Source organism: Euprymna scolopes, chromosome 11 (assembly GCF_053919585.1).
Source record: "Euprymna scolopes isolate OS-2025 chromosome 11, ASM5391958v1, whole genome shotgun sequence".
Taxonomy (NCBI): domain Eukaryota; kingdom Metazoa; phylum Mollusca; class Cephalopoda; order Sepiida; family Sepiolidae; genus Euprymna; species Euprymna scolopes.
The window spans coordinates 22,439,484-22,455,154 of NC_136492.1; positions in this window are offsets into that span (position 1 = coordinate 22,439,484).

The window sequence follows — 15,671 nt, forward strand, 5'->3', positions numbered from 1 at the left end:
GACTCCATTGTTAAAATGGGGGGGGGGCGGGGAGACGAAATTAAAAAAGCACAAAATATAAGGGGTACCGCTCGTACATGTGAACCAATCTCTGTCTCCTCTCCGCTATTAGCACTGGGTTTCTAATGTCATTAGTTAAGAAAAGTGTGGCACGCTTTATTAAATGGACGCCATTTTGTTGCACGCTACAGATTTACCCCCCCCCATATGTAACACCATGTAACTGCAATTTAATATTATCATCATAGCTTTTAAACCATTTAAAAGAAGCTTCAAATAAACTCGTAACATTTTTAACTTTTGGTAAATTTTCGGATTAGGTCCACCTCCACAATTTTCTTTTAAATGACGACTTGTGGAGGTTTTCGGCCATGCTGAATACGAAAATCGCCTTGAAATTTTGCAGAAATAATTAGTTATCGAGATATAAAAAGTTGTATTATGCATTGTATTCTTTGGCGGCCATCTTTTTTTACGCGCGTGCAGTCATAGACGAGTAGATTTCTTTATGGCGCACGCGTGTAAAAACGATGGCCACCAAAGAATACAATGCATAGTACAACTTTTTATATCTCAATAACTACTTATTTCTGCAAATTTTCATTGCGATTTCCGTATTCAGCATAGTCGAAAACATATAAAAGTCGTCATTTAAAAGAAAATTGTGGAGGTGGACCTAATCTAAAAAAACTACCAACATTTTTCACAGCGTACGAAATTAATGAAAATCGACGCTTTAAAACCGTGTTCCTATATAGTGATCATTTTGAAGCCGAGAACACACCAGTGTTTTTAAAAAAATCTAGCAGAAATCAACTAATGGTCAGATTTTCATGAAATTTTCGATACGTATTAAAATTTAAATTATATTTTAAAAGCAGTTCTCGTTAATTATGCGAGGGGAAATCTTTTTAGGTGTTCTAACCACCCCCAACACACTCACATACTTCAGGTTACGAAAACTAAAAAAAAAAGAAAAAAGTAGGTTGATAAAAATTGCAACATTTTTTTAAAGCTGAAGAGTTTAAATAATTAAAGTTTATATGTACACACACTCGCGCGCGCACACACAATATATATATATATATATATATATATATATATAAAGTGAGCGTGTCTGTCTGTCTGTGTGTCTGTCTGTCTGTGTACATTTCCCTACGCAATAACTTTGTCAATTTTTAGTCTATAGACTCGAAATTTGAAATACCGGGTACTGAGATTTGGGAAAATCGATGTGACGGGTGTCAGCCAGAAATTTGGCTGTTAAGGGGTCAAATTTCAACGATTTGACCTTTAAGAACTCTACCAAACTCCTCCGACAATTTTGGGTCTAGACACTTGAAATTTTAGATATAGGTTCCTTGAACCTGGATCTAACTTAATAAAGTGATTTGAGCCCGAAACAATAAATTTTAAGGGGTCATAATAGGGGTCAAAGTTTTAAAAAAGTAACCATTTTTTTTGTTTTTTTTTGCTTTTTTTGCACAGCATACACCTCCAAACACCCGAGCAACGCCGGGCATCCCTGCTAGTATATATATAAAACATTAAAAAAATGAATATAAAATCAATATTATGTTCTAAAAAAAATGATTTTTTAGAACATTTTTTTTTTTTTTTTTTTTTTTTTTTAATACATTTTCACCCCATACAAGGCACATTGCCACTTTGGTGTAGGGGGCTACTAACAGGGGCAACAATTACTGGGGTACTATGTAGGGATTTGGGCAGCAAGATGTTGGTTCACGTTGCACTTGAACTTCTGCACATCAGTACAGTTGGGGAAGCAGTGACCTGGAATGGAATTCCAAAGTCTAGTGGTTCTGGGGAAGAAACTACTGGAGTAGAAAGATCTTTTACATCTAGGGATTTCTACAGTATGGGGGTGGGATTTTGCAGCCTGTCGGGTCTGTCGAGGGTGTTCACGTCGTGGGGGCACAAGTGCTTGCAGTTCGTCAGAGCATTCACCATTATAATACTTGTAGAACAGGCAGAGGGATGCAACGTTTCGTCGATGGGACAGAGGCTGAAGCTTAGATGCCAGTTCAGGGCCTATCAGATTTGCGACTCTTTTGAACCTTGTCAAGGAGCGAGAGACTAGTAGCCGATGCACCAGCCCAAATATGACAGCAATACTCCATACATGGGCGAATGGTTGCCTTATAGAGGTACAGGATACTTTTGGGTGTTAGTAGTTTTCTAGCACGGTAGAGCCCACCTTCCTTGCAGCGGCCCTGGCAATGCCCTCGATGTAATTGTTCCAACTCATGTTTCCTGTGAATGTTAGGCCAAGGAGCTTGAAAGACGTACTCTCAGATAAAGAGCCGTTGGCCATTGCTATAGGCGGTAGAAAATGTTTCTTGTAATTAAACTAGTTATGTAAGGTTTCTTGTAATGAAACTAGTTTAGTCTTGGCGGCATTGAACGTGACCATCCATTTTTGTCCCCATTCCACTACAGACTGGAGGTCATCTTCTAGTGTTTCTGTCATTTCTAAGTAGTTAAATTATAACAAAAAACAGAATTCTAAAAAAATAATTGAAGTATTCCGCCATGTTTTTATAGCAATCGCTCTTTACATTAAGTGGCTTCATGCCTTGTCTGGAGTGATTTCCATAAAAACATGGCGGAATACTTCATATTTTAAGAAGTTTTTTCATTGGAACGCTTGACTTTTGGAATTCACCCTTCCGATCTCATTTTTTACTCATATGCAGAAATTTAAATGTATGTTAACAAATATCTTGCTATACAACCTCCCACTTAGGGTGCCTTGAAGTAAATTTAATCACTATTCCCAGTAGCCTATTATGTGACCGTGTCTTATTTGAGGATTAATAGTAGTAAAAAAATTTTCAATTTAGTATTAATAATTATAGTTACGTTTCTGTCTACGGGTATTAACGCGCAACAAATTAAAGTAAGGAAACTAAAACTCGGATTTTAAAATGAAGAAATATTTAAACAAAACATACAAAATATTTACAAGTAAATACACCATGTTCGTATCACTGCTGCTAACTTTGAAAGCGATTATAAGGTCTATACCCTGTACGGAAGGGAGATAATAACTACGAACTTCAAATCAGATGTTTTTTGTATGAGTAAAATCTAATAAAAATATTAAGATTTGTTCTTTTGTCAGTGAGAAAATCTACAGAAATCTTTGTATTTACTGAAATTCCAGTTTCTTCTAATGATGCGATGGTTTACTTTTAAAGAGTTTCTTTTGGCTGGATTTTTATCCTAGAAACATTACAGGAGATCTTAACGGTCAACAACTTTAAATTAACAACTTTAACAAACTGGAGCGGCTTGTAGTGTAATCTATATAATTATAAAACTCAAATGACCTTGTAACGAGTAATGTAACCCACTTTCCGGTTTACGACATCTGGTTGCGCATGCACGCATAAACATTAACCCATAACAACGTAAACAAATAAACACAAATCGCTTCTTTTGCAGATTTTGAACTGCGCACTGAAATATTAATGTTATTTCGAAATTATTATTTAACATGGGAAGAGTGGAGGTGTTTTGCAACTATTCTTTATTACAACTATACTGTCGCTATTTTCTTACAACTAAACAACATTAACCCATTGACAAGCATAAGAACAATTGTAGTAAAGCCAAGATTACTACTCTATCCGTCCCTTTTTCTTCCTTCCTTATTTTTTTATTTTTTGTTTACATTTCTAGATACAAAATAGTTGTGAGAACGGTGAATTTGTTAACACATTTACTAATCTGTTTCAATATTAGTTTTATTTTATTTATTTAGGTTTTATTTTTTGCTTCAAGTTTTATTATTTTATTATTTATTTTATTTTTTATTTTTTTTAGATTTTAAGTTTCTGTAACTTGGTTGAAGGATTCAAATATGGGTTTTTCATTCTTATATTTCTCATCGGTAGGTTAATGTGCACTTTTGCTGCTAAATGACTTTTGTCGGTGTTCGATTTGTAGGAAAATCATGTTTAATTTTCGATTTTTGAGCGAGTATTCGGAAAAATAGCTAACTTTACACGAATAGGGAGGATTTTTTTTTTTTTTCATGTTTGAGTGATCCGTCCGTAATTTTTCATTTTAATATACTTTCATAGAAATTCTGTTATGTAAAAAAAAACTATTTTCTTTATGTCACAAGTGTCACGCTCATGCATGAACTCCATAGCTAATATAACATACTGACCCAACGGGTCACGGGTAGTCTAGTATAGATATATAGATTCTGCATGGAATTTTTTTATTATTATTCTATATTGTTCCAAAAACGTTCTAAATAAATTATTTAAAAATCCCATTTCTTCTTATAAGGAAAATAGAATGTCATAACACTTTTTATAAGGAAAATAGAATGTCATTAAAACTTTTTATAAGGAAAATAGAATGTCATAACACTTTTTATAAGGAAAATAGAATGTCATAACACTTTTTATAAGGAAAATAGAATGTCATAACACTTTATGAGGAAAATAGAATGTCATAACACTTTTTATAAGGAAAATAGAATGTCATAACACTTTTTATGAGGAAAATAGAATGTCATAACACTTTTTATAAGGAAAATAGAATGTCCTAACACTTTTTATGAGGAAAATAGAATGTCCTAACACTTTTTATAAGGAAAATAGCATGTCCTAACACTTTTTATGAGGAAAATAGCATGTCATAACACTTTTTATAAGGAAAATAGCATGTCATAACACTTTTTATGAGGAAAATAGAATGTCATAACACTTTTTATGAGGAAAATAGAATGTCATAACACTTTTTATGAGGAAAATAGAATGTCCTAACACTTTTTATGAGGAAAATAGAATGTCCTAACACTTTTTATGAGGAAAATAGAATGTCCTAACACTTTTTATGAGGAAAATAGAATGTCCTAACACTTTTTATGAGGAAAATAGAATGTCCTAACACTTTTTATTAGGAAAATAGAATGTCATAACACTTTTTATGAGGAAAATAGAATGTCCTAACACTTTTTATGAGGAAAATAGAATGTCCTAACACTTTTTATGAGGAAAATAGAATGTCCTAACACTTTTTATGAGGAAAATAGAATGTCCTAACACTTTTTATGAGGAAAATAGAATGTCCTAACACTTTTTATAAGGAAAATAGAATGTCCTAACACTTTTTATAAGGAAAATAGAATGTCATAACACTTTTTATGAGGAAAATAGAATGTCCTAACACTTTTTATGAGGAAAATAGAATGTCCTAACACTTTTTATGAGGAAAATAGAATGTCCTAACACTTTTTATGAGGAAAATAGAATGTCCTAACACTTTTTATGAGGAAAATAGAATGTCCTAACACTTTTTATGAGGAAAATAGAATGTCCTAACACTTTTTATGAGGAAAATAGAATGTCCTAACACTTTTTATGAGGAAAATAGAATGTCCTAACACTTTTTATGAGGAAAATAGAATGTCCTAACACTTTTTATGAGGAAAATAGAATGTCCTAACACTTTTTATAAGGAAAATAGAATGTCCTAACACTTTTTATGAGGAAAATAGAATGTCCTAACACTTTTTATGAGGAAAATAGAATGTCCTAACACTTTTTATGAGGAAAATAGAATGTCCTAACACTTTTATGAGGAAAATAGAATGTCCTAACACTTTTTATGAGGAAAATAGAATGTCCTAACACTTTTTATGAGGAAAATAGAATGTCCTAACACTTTTTATAAGGAAAATAGAATGTCCTAACACTTTTTATGAGGAAAATAGAATGTCCTAACACTTTTTATGAGGAAAATAGAATGTCCTAACACTTTTTATGAGGAAAATAGAATGTCCTAACACTTTTTATGAGGAAAATAGAATGTCCTAACACTTTTTATGAGGAAAATAGAATGTCCTAACACTTTTTATGAGGAAAATAGAATGCCCTAACACTTTTTATGAGGAAAATAGAATGTCCTAACACTTTTTATGAGGAAAATAGAATGTCCTAACAATAGTAACCAAAAATAAAGTGAGATAAAAGTCGAGTGTGCAAAGAATATTTTGGTGAAAGAGTCGTTTTGTTTGTAAGAATAAATTGCGTACAAATGTTTCGGCTGGCGCCGCGTACATAGATCGTCAGTCTGTGTCGTCACCACTTGACCACCGTCATTCCCAACGTAAGTTAATGAAGTATAAGAAGTTCGCAGAATTCACATCAAAGAAAAGCTGTTTTATTTTAGCTGGATATTTGAAACTGGAAGCGTGCACTCTGGGTCCGAGAAAGATTTTGTCTCTGCCGAGGCGAACCGGGGTATTTTCACCTTAAGATAATGAAATATAAAATGTTTGTACAATATGAAATTTAGAGACCCGAATACATTCCGGTGAAAGTGTTGTTCTGCCCATAAATGTTTGTATCGGCTTGTGCCGTGTGCGTTTCTCTGTGTGTGTGTAAATGGAGAATAGGCACAAAGATGTGTTGGTGTACTTATTTTGTTTGGTTTGGTTGTTTTGTTTTACGGCATATCAACCCTTTTCCTGTTACTTAATGCCGAATCCAGCCATTTTAGTAAGTTTTTATATTTCAAATTCTGCAAGTAACTAAGTGAGCTTAAGCCACAGCTTTTCACCATATTTCACGAGTAGTTTTTAGTATGGGGTTGGAATAGTTTTTAGTATGGGGTTGGAATAGTTTTAGTATGGGGTTGGAATAGTTTTAGTATGGGGTTGGAATAGGGATATTAATTGCTGAGAGTAGATAGCACGGGTTTTATATGGTTGGGATTGATGTGACCAGGCTACCAGCTGATTGACTAGATTGGGCCTCTTCGATTGCTTGTCTAGAATGGCATATCTACTCGCCCGGGTTATGAACTGATCAGTCACCAGGATCTCATCGGTAAGCAACACGGATTGCAAAGCATGCCAAACTGTTGGCCTCATTGAGGGAGAAAAGAAAGGGAGCAAAAAAATAACGACACGGGTATTTTGTTTGCTTGTTTTATTGCAACGGAAAAAGAAGAAAAATAAAAACAATTTTTGGGAGCATTTTAGATCAGGAAACCAGTATCTTCAGACAGACTGATCTGGTAGCACTAGCCTGTTTTGCCAGTGAGTGCTTGTATGAACATACTTGTGTGTTAGCGTGTTCGGTTAACAATGTGTATATGTTTTCTAATGTGGCGGGGGGGGGAGTAGAGATACGAGGTATACCTCTATATATTAATAGTAAACGAAAACGTAGCACGAAGGAAAAAAACAAAAAAAACAAAACAACAACGATTTCAGTTTATTTCGGTGGCAGAAAGTTATGCGATGTTTTAGAAGAAAATGAACGTTGAACGTTCTTTGGGCTGTCGCAGGTTGGCCAGTAGTTATCCCCGGCGAAGAGCGTCAATGCTGGATCGTCCAGTGGACAAAGTCAGGAGAGAGAAGGGATGTCTTTCGATGTTTCTTAGGTTCTCTCTGCTGGCCGACCGTGATTCCTCAAGGTGCTAATCAAGTATTGATTCGCGAGAGGAAAATATATCTTTACTTTATTTATGACTAGCATGGGTACCCGGCGTTGCCCGGGTGGAGAGAGGTGGTATACTAAGGCTATTGAACAACCAACCCCCCAGTCTCCCCCCCCCCAAAAAAAACTTTTCTTCAATCAAAATAGCAGTGAGTATCTGTGCGAGCGCAAAAGAATAAGGTATTTTAAAGATACGTTGAGGTTGGCGTATGATGACATGCAAAACTGTCGACGCAAAAAAACTGAGCCATCCTTGCAAAAAACGGCCCAGTTGACAAGCACGGAATTAATCTTTTTGGATAATGTTTAGATATGTGTCATCCGAGAGATCGATCTTTCTAACGATCTCGATTTTGTCACGGTCCAATGCGTCTGTAAAATGTTTTCAGAGACCTACAAACGCACATTTTGCCTTTTATATATTAGATTAGTGATGGCGGGAGGGGGGCGCCCGGCTTTACCCGGTCGTACAATACGCTTAAATATGATATTTTAATTTGTTCAGATTTCGTATATAGTCGTGATTTGAAAAGGAAAAAAATCAGCTAAAATCGAAACTGAAAACAAAATTGTAGCATTCAAAGCTGGTGACGTTACCACTATACCAATATAACACGCATATGAACTGATTAAAAATAGACTAAGATGAATGTACAAATTGTATAAAGATTTTTTTGCAATTTTACCCTCTTTTTGACGCTTTAAAAACTATCTTAACCGGCTATAAAGACCATTAAGGACCGCCCATAAAAATTCCAATCATTTGAGGCCCTTAGCATTGCTCTGCGACTTTTAGTTTCGGAGGAGATAGTTTGAAAATATGGAGACATACACACAGGCAGACACACAGATATAGTGAGTTTTTATAAGTTAGACTTCTATACGAGCATTTATAAGTTTATAGCAATTTGCTTTAATTACTCATTTAAATAATCAAACGATACACTACTAAATATAATTTTAACAATCTTTTTTTGTTTTGTTTTTTTTAATTGCTTATTTTTTGTTTATTTTTTTAAGCAAATGTATTGAGATTTAAAAGATATCCGGTCGATTTTATAGCAAAACGGATTTAAAAAAAAAAAAAAAAGGTATTCTTTCATTGAATCAGGTGTCCAAAATATTCTTACAGGAAATAAAATTGAAAAAAAAAAAAAAAGAGGCGGGGTGGGGCAATGAAGGGAACAAACAAACAAAAAAAATGAAGGTTAAATTCAAATATAAGAACATACATTTACAAAAACTATCTATAATTACTAGAGAGTCGCCCAGTGTTGCCTGGACGTAAGATACGCTTAAATATGATATTTTAATTCATGCAGATTACATATTTATGAGAATTGTTTATCGATTATTGTATTGAACCTAATATATAGTAGTGAGATCAGAACTATATATATATATATATATATATATATATATATATATATATATATATACATTTGGCTCCTCACTCTAGGGTTGGGATTTAAGTGTGATGTTATATAGTCCTCGAGTACTGTGGTGAGGAAAAGGTCTAGAAGTGATTCCATGAACAAAGCTTCTTTCTTAGAACTGCACGCCTGTGGAACTCTGTTCCGTCTGCCTGCTTCCCATCTAACTACAACTTGGATGTCTTCAAGTCCAACGTTAACAAATTCCTAATGAACCACCCTCTTAAGTAAATACTTCATTAAATCTCCACACTAACGTACTGTACTTGCAATAACCCTTATCCCTGCGTGGCTTCCGGGCTTTGATAAGTGGTGACCACCGTGTAAAAAAAAAAAAAAAAAAAAAAAATGCCTGTTGGTGTTCACGATCTGGGAGGCAAGTTGGAAACATTACTGTGTGTGAGTGAATAGGATATAAAGAAACTATACGTAGAGCGTCCAGCTGCACCTGTGCAACTTGAGAAACCAAGCCAATCTTATGATGGAGATTAAAGTCACGCCTGTATTTGGGCGTTACTATCTAAGGAGAGTGCTGCATCTATACTATCAGAGACATGATCGATTAGGGTACAGTCCTGATTGGATAGAGAACGGTAAAGAAAATATAAGTAATTAATGCAGTGATGAAAGGCTAGTCGAAAGCACATAAACACCTGGTCATCGGATTCAATAAGTTGCTCTCTAATTAAAGGGAGGGTGCTACGAATATAGACTCCAAGCCCGTGCATATATCTATCAGAATCCTTACGGCATGTCATGTTAAAGTGTTTGGAGGGGATTGAGGAGTGTTTTTTTTTTTTTTTTTTTTTTTTTTTTTACATAGACGTCACCACTTATCATGGCCGATAGGCCACTCAAGGATAAGGGTTAAAGAGTGTAGAGTAGTCAAAAGGACAATATAGTAATCGATAGTAATGGAAATTCGGTAAATTTGTTAACCTAAGTGGAACGGCTCATCAGAAACTTGTTCACGTTGGACTTGAAAACAACCATATTATAGAAAGCTTGTAAGTTTGTTAAAGAAATAAAATAAATGTAAGAAATAACATTGCTTAATAATCTGAAACTAATTAGTTGCAGAAAATTTTTAAATGCGATATTCGTTTTCAGCATACCCGAAACCATATAAAAGTCGTCATTTTAAAGGAAAAAATGTTAAGGTGGAAACTAGGTAAAAAATTACCAGGAGAATTTTGTTTTCCCTCCTAATTAAAACGTTATAAACAAAAAATAACAAAAACCTTTAAAACAAAACAACGAAAAGGTTTATTAAAAAAAAAAGTTGATCCGCCAATTATAAGTAAGCAGTTTCTTCGGTGAGGGCTGATATGCCAAAGAGCTCAGTAGGTCGTCGACTTCTACGGCGAGATTGGAGGAGCTGTTGTGTCCAGTTGACGTTCACGAGAGAGAGAGAGAGAGAGAGAGAGAGCTGATTGGCCCGTGTGTGGCCGAATCGCTTAGTGAGTTAGTGATTCACAAAAGTGAATAAACCATTTGTGACTGCTTCACAATATATATACTGCAGAGAGTATGTATTTTCTCATAATTTTAAGTGTGTGTGTGTGTGTGTGTGTGTGTGTGTGTGTGTGTGTGTGTGTGTGTGTGTGTGTGTGTGTGTGTGTGTGAAAAAATTCTTTCTTTAATAAGGTACTGTGATAAATCTTCAAATCTAATGTAAACAAGTTCTGGTTGGGCCGTCCTCATCAATAATCAAATTCTACTCAATTTACACCATTAACGATTACTAAAATACCACCTTACATTCATTAACTCTTATCCTCGAATGGCCTTCGGGCCTTGATAAGTGGTGACTTCCAAGTAAAAAAATAAATAAACGTTGGGATGAACAGCCTCGTAAAACAACGCACATGTTTTGCGCCATTCACCGAACAAGACACTAGGATTCAAACACTGCCTCATTCATGTCGATTACCGGCATTGGCAGTGACAACGCGTAATGCGTGTGGTTTGAATCGGCGGATGAAGAAAATAATTCGTATTTTGAAGTCCGGAATTTACAAACTTAATGGGTGGAGGGAGGGGGGCTGAAGGAAGGCGAATTATTTTTAATTAGAATGGGTGCCCGGCACTGGCCCGGTGTTTGGAGGTGTGTGTGTTAAGCAAAAAAAAAAAAAAAAAAAAAACGTTAGTAGGAAGGCTCGAACCCGTGCAGGAAAGGAACAGGGGAAAAAACGTGACGTCTTTGCTGTTACGACCACCACGAAACCAGAAGTGACGTAGGTTTTAATTAAGGCTCGACAATCGAAAGAGAGGATGACTTTCGAAAATATCGGCGAAAAAAGCGACCCTCCCTCCTGTAGAAAAGTGCCCAGTTGTAGGTGAAGATATTAATGTTTTTAGCTAATTTTTCAATATTTGTCGTCTGAAAGGTCGAACTTCAAAACGATACTGATCTTGTAAAAATCCGTCGCCTCTGTCGAAAGTTTTAGGCAGACATGCCAGCATACATACATACATATATATATTGGTAACTCAAATTTTCGACCCAAACCGATGAAAAAGCTTGCCTTATCTCTGAATACCCTTTATGTCAAATTTCAAATGTTTAGACCAGAAATTGTCTGAGTAATTTGGTAGAGACCGCAGAAGTCAAATTTTTTTAAACTTTGACCCCTATTATGACTCCTTAACATTTATTGTTTTGGGTTCAAATCAAGTTATTAAGTTATATCCATGCCCAAGGAACCTATATCTAAAATTTTAAGGGTTTAGAATCAAATTTGTCGGAGTTTGGTAGACTTCTCAAAGGTCAAATCATTGAACTTTAACCCCTTAACAGCCAAATTTCTGGCCGAAAACGGATTACAAAATACCCTGTATATCAAATTTCGAGTCTGTAGACTGAAAATTGACAGTTATTCTGTAGGGAAATGTACACACAGACACTTTCACTTTTATAGATATATAGATGGCTGTGGTGCAATAGACAATATTGTGTGTTTATTTAATCTATTTAAATAAAACAGATCTATGTATGTGTTTGTTTAAAAAAATTTAACCGATAAGCACTTAAACTCACATAACACTGAAATTAACAGGAAATAGTAATCATACACCAATGTTGGTTTATAACGAGTAAAATCCTTGGGTGAATAACGAGTAGAGAAATATGTCGGCAAGTTGAAATGCAAAAAGTTAATTTCAACTTGCCGGCATATTTCTATTACTTTTGTGCATGCGCAAATTCATTCATCGCTTAAAGTGGTTTAATTTTAAGGTTTTCTTATTTATGCATCAATAGCTCAGGCGATATGAAACGCGGCTGGAGCGCTAAATGTTTTGATTTCGATTCTAGCCGATAACACCTAAGTCATTTTTTTTTTTTAACTTTTAGAAATCGGTATTATATATTAGGTGCAATATAATATTCAATAGAAAATTGACTCTGTAATAATATATAAAAAATCTGCATGAATTCAAAATATAATATTTAAGCGTATTTTACAACCAGGCTATGCCGGGTGGTCTGCTACTGTGTGTGTGTGTGTGTGTGTGTGTGTGTGTGTGTGTGTGCGTGCGTGAGACAAACAGTCTTTATTCCAAGATGCCTTTAATCTTATTGTTTATTTCTTTCAGCATATTAAAATTTCAATTCTTGACAGCACCTGTTTTGTAGCACAGAAACATTCATATAATTATGGCAATTTTTTTAAATATGTTCCGCTTTGTGACTCATCAGAAGAATAATTCACTCATTTTAAAAGAAAATAAAAAGAATATGCGGACTGGTTACATAAATCCAGAATGATCGGAAGAGTATTTGCAATTGTTTTGTATTTACGCCATCCATCCATATATATATATATATATATATATATATATATATATATATATATATATATATTTGCAATTGTTTTGTATTTACGCCATCCATCCATATATATATATATATATATATATATATATATATATATATATATATATATGGATGGATGGCGTAAATACAAAACAATTGCAAATACTCTTCCGATCATCAAAATTTATATATATATATATAATTATTTTTTTACTATAATAATTAAATACTTACAGACACTGGTGTTTCATCCTTTCGGGATTCTTCAGTGCAGGGGGTCACGATTACTACCAGTCGAACGATTCGAACCTCGCGACACGAGACATCTCTGGCTCGATTAGCGGAGACCGAATCCATTCGGCTACCATTAACCGTGTGAAATAGCGTTGAATTTTAAACATTTTAATTTAAATGTTCATTACGCCAGATAGTTGTTAAGAAAAAAATTCAACTTTTCCCTATAAGCAAAAATTAACTGCCATTATCATTCAAGGCAGAGAATTCAGTATATATATATATATATATATATATATATATATATATATATATATATATATATATATATATACTGAATTCTCTGCCTTGAATGATAATAAGCAAAAATTAATTTTTGCTTATACACTGAATTCTCTGCCTTGAATGATAATGGCAGTTAATTTTTGCTTATAGGGAAAAGTTGCATTTTTTTCTTAACAACTATTGGGTCAATTCATGTAAATTTTGATGAACAGTATATTTTCCTTGACAAGTAAGTACACCATACATGTTTCTTGCTATTTCTTTTTTTAGCAACCATATTTTATCTAGGTGTAACACTGCAGAAACACTTGTTTTCGTTTTTATTGAGATGTCCAAGATAAATAAAAAATAAAAAACTTTTATCTCTCTCTCTCTCTCTCTCTCTCTCTTATATATATATATATATATATATATATATATATATATATATATATATATATATATAAACTTGGTGATTGACTTATTCCCGATTAAGCTCACACCCATATTTTAAAATTTGTATGTTTTCCAACAATAAGCAATTAGATATTAGGAAACTCTAAGAAATAAGAATCCATATTAGCATGTAATTTCCAGTTTTCTTTCTGGAATTTCAACTCGTTAACCGATGTATAGAAGAAAAAAGAAACTCTTTCTCCTGAACGAAACTCTCAATTACAAATGGAAGATATCTTGAACTTGGTTTCCAATATGGCGGAAAATTCAGAACGTTGCACTTAACTACATCGGCGCTGTTTCTAAATCGATGCATTGACATTCATGCAAACTAATGAAAGCTCGAATCGAATCATATTAGAAGGAGAACCGGTTTTAAACTATCTCTAATGAAAGCGATCGAATCGGTTGATATTTTGGCATTAATGTTGTTCGTTAAGCGAAATCGAATGTGCAGTCCTTATTTGTACTTAGCGCATGCGTAGGACGCGACTGCTTTATTTCTTCAAGGTCAAATTTCCAAATTGTTTTTGTTTTGTTTATCATTTTTGGTGCTCGTACAATTTACGAACCTTGTTATTGTGGCGTGGTCCTTGGCATTGTTAGAGGCCATCTTTGGACGACGATAGCGTCTTTGTGTATTGCCAAGAACCACGCTAACATATCTATAATATAAATATCACCTGTCTGTTTAAATGTATTTATGTATGTATATATGTATGTCTGCCTAAAATTTTCGACAGAGGCAACGGATTTTTCACGAGATCGGTATCATTTTGAAGCTCGGCCCTTCGGATAACAAATATTGAACAATTGGCAACAAGCATTAATTCCTTAACCCTCAACTGGGCACTTTTCTACATGGAGGGGTCACTTTTTTTCACCGATATTTTCGAAAGTCATCCTCTGTTGACGTCATGCGCCGGACAAATCCGAGCGCTTGCTTAGTTACGTCTAGTTCGCTATGTGCACAAGTACCAAATAATTATATAATCCGTGCATAAATAGAACAAAAAAATTATTTTAAGACAAAAAAAGACAAAAGATGAATAAGACAAGGCATACATGTCCATATTAAAAAAGAAAGTACTTTTACAGCTTGAGCTTTTTACAGAAAAAAAAAAAGTTCTGGATGAATGCAGCGAACGTTTTGTATTTTCTTTGCTCTGTTCTTTTCTCTTTTTTTTTTTTTTTTTTTTTTTAAAGCAGACGACATTTTTTTTTTTTTTTAGCATAAATATCTTTTTGGGCTTTAAAACAACTTTACAATAAAGGATGCAAACAATTTCTTTTATAAAAGAATTTTTTTTCTTTTCTTTTGGAAATTTGACTCTGTAATAATATATAAAAAATCTGCATGAATTCAAAATATAATATTTAAGCGTATTTTACGACCGGGCTATGCCGGGTGGTCTGCTACTGCGCGCGTGCGCGCGCATGTGTGTGTGTGTGTGTGTTCGTGAGACAAACAGTCTTTATTCCAAGATGCCTTTAATCTTATTGTTTATTTCTTTCAGCATATTAAAATTTCAATTCTTGACAGCACCTGTTTTGTAGCACCGAAACATTCATATAATTATGGCAATTTTTTTTTTTTAATATTTAAATATATAGTTCTTCTGGGTTCTTTTTTTTTCTTTTCGGAAATCTTACCAAACTGAGGAAATTTTATGAAAAAAAACAATTGGGGGGGGGGCTTTTCCCGGGAAAAATTTTAGAATCTGAAAGGGAAAAATGCTGAAAAACAAAGCCTAAATAGCTAAATATAGCTTTTAATATTTTTTTTTTCTTTGAATTTATATTTTAAATTAAAATTCATTTGAACTCTAGAAACCCTTCGTTAGTTTCTTTTTTGAAAATACTCTGTTTCCTTATCTTGTATTCTTTTTGTTGTTATTATTATTTACCCTTACGATAAATAATTAATATTCGTTTTAACAATGTAGTCACACAGACTACAAAATATTGGACTTCTGTACG